Source organism: Nycticebus coucang, chromosome 9, assembly GCF_027406575.1.
Source record: "Nycticebus coucang isolate mNycCou1 chromosome 9, mNycCou1.pri, whole genome shotgun sequence".
NCBI classification, from domain to species: domain Eukaryota; kingdom Metazoa; phylum Chordata; class Mammalia; order Primates; family Lorisidae; genus Nycticebus; species Nycticebus coucang.
This window is the reverse complement of record NC_069788.1, coordinates 71431557-71437164: the sequence shown is the minus strand read 5'-3', so window position 1 is coordinate 71437164 and position 5608 is coordinate 71431557.

The following is a 5608-nucleotide window of genomic DNA, read 5'->3' as shown; positions in this document are numbered from 1 at the left end:
TATAGTACAGTATTGAACTTGTTACTAAAACAATCATTCCTTTATCACTGTTTTAGCTATTATTTTAAAATTTTCTGTGAAGGATGTTTTCATTGCGCGTTTACAACAGAATCTATCAAAGGCGATGCCTATTTCTGTATCTAGCGACTCCAGGAACACCCCCCGCAAAGCATTGCATATCGTTTCTACATCTAAAGGAAGTTCAGGGAGTGGAATAGTTAACGCTAGTTTCTCATGCTTCTGTGGGCAGCTCAGAACAAACAGGTCCAATCCCTCGGCTGCTTCTCTAAGCTATCAAACCCATTCCTTCAAAAGCAAAGATGTGTCAACCAACCAAGTCCTCACCTTGTCCCATAATCATGTGTTTTATTTTTTCCCTAGAGTAATGGAAAATGAACCTATTCTCTCTTCAAGATGAGAGATTTTAACAATTTTTTAAAGTTAAATGTTCTTTACATGACCCAAGAGTACACAAAATCCTTCTGGCTAACTTAAGAGCACTGGATTGTGTTGACAGTACGCTGGGCAACCAGGAAACCATGTGCTAATTGGTGGCTTCATCCCTTGTTCCCTTTTTGTGTCTGCCAGGTGGGGCCCCGAGTTCCGGAGCACGCTGGCTGTCCCGGCATCCTGCCTGTTATCTCTGTCTGGCAAACAACCACCCCTGGCTTCCAGAACTTTACAGCCTTCCAGGGCATAGATGATAAGTTGCGCTCAGCCCACTGTGCCAAAGGTTTTCCTGGCCGAGGGACTGAGGAAGACCATTGTTGTCGCTGGCTGTTATCTCTCGCGCAGAGTCCACTTGGCAGAGGCAGAGGTCCATCTCTCTGGTGTGGAAACCAGGCGCTGGGCTCAGGGTGAGTCAACATGTTCGTAAACAGGAGTCACAGAGGAAATAGCAGCCAGTCTTGAAAAAAAAAAAAAGGGGGAGAAACATTTTGAAATTCGCTGGATGCTGAGATGTTTGTCCTCCATAGTGCAATCCTGTTTTATCTCACTTTGCAGCCTTCCTATCAAAGATGTGGGGAAGTTAATGGTTTATCAAATGTGAATCATGCCGTGATGTTTATGGATTACTTACACAGCACGGAAAATACTTTTTTGGTGGTGGGGGCACTGTTTTGTTTTTTTTTTTCATTGCATATTTATATCTTTGTCATTCATCTCTCTTTTTTCAGACTCCATATTTTAGGAAGTCTTCAGTCTTCCTAAAAGATATTTATTGCCTCCTGAACTGTTCGCCGTGCCATCAGGGAAGCCATCCTGCCTGTGGCCTTAGCAGTGCCTACACTAGTGTAAAAATGACAAGCTCGTCCCTGGCGTTGGTGGAGAAGCAGCATGGAGACCTGGGTCTGGGGAAGGCTCTGCCTCTGAAGCAGGAGCACGGGGTGCAGTGAGAGCATGCCGTATCACACGTGCGCTCCCTGCAAACGTGGCAGGAGCTGTCGCCTCAAGGCCCACCTGGGCACCAAGTAGCCCTTCCTCTCAGCCCCTGCACAAGTCACTGCAGTGGCTCACACCAAGTGGACTAACCCAGAAGACCAATGTGAGATGAGAGTCATAGCTCAACTACTGAAGATACAGCATGTCACCTAAAACTCTTACAAAATACTGGGGGAGGAAGCCAAATCCAGTTCTAGGCCAAAGATCTAGTACTCCCTAAGAGTACTCTGGAGAGATGGGACATCCTGTGGTGACTTACGGACATCTTGTAATAATCCTGGGTGAGAGAGTCACGAGAGGGTAACCACATCTCTGTTTCCTCTAGAAAACCTGGCTTTGTCTGGCATATGTATCAGGGATGCTCTGTTTCACACTCTTCACGAGTGTTCGTTTGGGTGACAGATGGCTCCCCCGCCCTTGTCACTCCACATCCTGATGGAGCTAAAGATAAGCTTTACTGCTGCCATGATGCACTGCTCAGGGCCACTTACCACCTGTGCTTTTATTTAATTTGGTTTCAGCAAACACTGACACCCCTGGGGCACTAGCCATAGTGTTCAGCAAAGGGGACAGCGTGGATGTGATGATCCTCACCACAGGTCTCAGCCTAGTCAGAGAGACACGGCGCTGTGTGAACCGTGACAGCCGAGACGTGCACAAAATAGAGCCTCGGTGCCTCCTCTCCATGTCAATTTAGTGAAAGAACAGCCTGCTCACTTAGGGAATTATCTGAGAGTGTCCCAGCTTACAGGAGGGAATGGAAATGCAGGCATTGGCTGTGTGAGCAGACAGAAACCCATAAAGCCACAGGGTAGGTGTGTTTCTAAAAGCATCATCAGATTCTGGAGAGCAGAGTGTAACGGGGATAAAAAAGTGCTCACTTTTTTTTCCCCTAAAGATACACACATTTTTTAAATTTAAATATTTACTTCTAATAGTGCTTGGCTACTACAAAACATGCAGAATAAATTCATTCTAAAGAAGCTAAGAGCCAGGGGTCTGGGTCCAGTCCATAGAATAATTAAGCAGTTTATAAACAATAGATATTTATTTCTCACACTTCTGGAGACTGGCAGGTCCAAGATCAAGGCCCCAGCAGATTTGTTATTTGGTGAGGGCCATGGATGGTGCCTTCTCACTGTGTCCACACATGGCAGAGGGGGAAGGCAGCTCACAAGCATTCCACCCTCATTACCTAATCACCTCCCCAAAGTCTCACCTCCTACCAGCATCACCTTAAGGGTTAGGATTTCAACATGTGGGGCCAGGAATGGTGGCTCACACCTGTTAATCCTAGCACTCTGGGAGGCCGAAGTGGATGGATTTCTTGAGCTTAAGAATTCAAGACCAGCCTGAGCAAGAGTGAGACCCCATCTCCAAAAATAGCCTGATGTGGTGGAGGGTACCAGTCATCCCTGCTACTTGGGAGGCTGAGGCCAGAGGATCACTTGAACCTGAGAGTTTGAGGTTGCTGTGAGCTATGATGCTACAGCACTCTAAACTGAGGGTGACAAAGTGAGACTCTGTCTAAAAAAAAAAAAAGATTTCAGTATGTGATTGTAACATGTGACCAAGAGGCTAAGGACAAACAAAAATGCTGTAATCAAAGTGTACTCCCTACCCAAGGAGGTACCCATGTACAACTCCCATGTTTTCACTAAACATGGCTGTTGTGATCAAGGTAAGACTCACACCCTGATGAGGTCCTTCTCTTTAGGGGATTTAAGTGACCAAGATATAAAAACAAACCCATCTGCATGTTAAGGAAAAGGGGACACAGACATTGGACCACAGCCGCTGGTGTGAAGTTAGGATTAAAAAGAAAACTCCCAGGTCTACTTTCACTCCTGCCTACTTGTGCAAACACTGCCCACACTGTCCAGCAGTTTGTGTCGGGGTCTCGCATTATCTCTTTAGTGACCAGAGGCTGTGCCTGCACTTTTAGACTTTGTGTTTTGTGTGCTTTCTACCTCTCCCCTCCTTCATTGTTTGAAAGGCATCAGTCTGAAGTACAGAGAGGGAGACGCTCTAAAAGAAAATGACATTTACTTGGGAATAGGGCACTGCGATGGGAATACAGATGCCATAGTCAATTATGAGGTCTGACAACTAGTTCATGAACTTGTCCTTGTGCACTTATGTTGGCAGCACTGTTCAAACACCTTGGTAAGGTTTCATAACATTGGTATTTCAGTGTCTCACAGCTGGGTCTGTGGTGATGTGTGGTGATGTGGTGCTAAGTGGTGTTCATTATTTTTGTTACGTGTTTTAGTTTGCAAGAATATTGGAGTTTGAATTAGAACAACAAACAAACATTCATAAATGTCTTGTTAAACCTGGCAAGAGTAGAAGTGAAATCAGGAACAGGTTAATCCAAGTTTATAAGGATAATGCCATGAAGAAAACTGTAATGTAAAAATGGATATATGTATTTCTTTAGGGGAGAGAAAGTATCACGGATGAAGAAAGGTCAGGGGGCCAGCAACAAGCAGAACTGACAAAAACATTGAAAAATTCATTAACACGTGCATCAAAATCATCTGCTGACTGTAAGAAGCACAGCAGACCAAGCAAACATCAGTAGAGAAACAAAAATCTTAACTGAAAATGTTGGCATGAGAAAGGTGTGGATCTTGCATCACAGCAACACACCAGTTCACACAGCACTGTCTGTGAGGGAGTTTTTGGCCAGTCAACAATTGTATTGGAATACCCTCCCTACTCACCTGATCTGGCCCCCAATGACTCTTTTCTTTACCCGAAGATAAAGGAGATATTGAAAGGAAGACATTTTGATGATATTCAGGACATCACGGGTAATATCACAACAGCTCTGAGAGTCATTTCAGAAAAATGAGTTCCAAATAGCTTTGAACGGTCATTTAGTGCCTAGCTCCCCAAAGGGAGTCCTTTGAGGGTGACCATACTGATATTCAGCAATGAGGTATACAGCACTTTTTCTAGGATGCCTTTGTGAACTTAATTGTTGGACCTCATAGGTACATATTCAGGGAGGCAAAGGAAAACAAAGGTTTTTAAAGAAAAAAATGAGGAGGATTACATTATTGTTTTGAGGTGATTATCTTTGGCTACAAGGATCCACACTAAGGGGATGCCACTTGGAGGCTGGACAGGCCGTTGCTGGGCATAGATCCTCGCACAAGTTTTTTGTGTGTTTATGTGTAAGGCTGCAACAGCCTTTGTGTAAACTTGTAGATTTCGTTGAGTTTTTTGTGATAGTTTCATTATCAAGCATTCATGCATGAGAATCATTATGAAGTATCTCTCTCTAGGAATACTTTTTTCCCCAGCATCCTTTCCTGAATAGTTAATCATAGATATATATATAAAATGTATGAAACATTATAATGTAGACAATATAATGTATGGTAATAAAAGGAGGAAATGATTGATTCCTGGATTTTCAAATACTGAATTGATTTGCCAAGGATGTATGTGTGTGCGCGTGCACACTCAAAGCATGTCCTAAAAGTGTTTGTACAATTTCTGTTCACTAACTTCAGAAAAGAAGTGCTATAAATGTCCCCCAGGATTCCCTGAATATGTAATTATATATGTTTATTTTATACTTACATTAGTTTTCTGGATGTTGCCTAATGACCTATTAGTTTTAGTTATTGAGTCAGCCCCTCTGGTTGGAAACAGAAAAGGTCGACTTTAAATCAAAACGTTTACTATTCAAGTTTCATAAAACTAAGTTAAGTGTGAAAAAAACTTTAGGTTTGATATCTGGGTCAGTGTAAGGAAGCGGTTCACAACCTGTGGGTCACGACCCACAGGAACTGTATTAAAGGGTCGCAGCATTAGGAAGTTTGAGAAGACTGGTGTAAGGAAAAATCATTCAGGGGTCCTCAAACTTTTTTTTTCCCCTCAAACTTTTTAAACAGGGGGCCAGTTCACTGTCCCTCAGACCATTGGAGGGCCGGACTATAGTTTAAAAAAACTATGAACAAATTCCTATGCACACTGCGCATATCTTATTTTGAAGTAAAAAACCAAAACGGGAACAAATACAATCACACCGCCACATGTGGCCCGTGGGCCGTATTTGAGGACCCCTGCTAGATAATATGGCTTTGAGGATAGGTGTGCTGCTGAGAGTATAAATGTCTGAGAACAAGCAGAAATTTCAGGCAGTATCTCA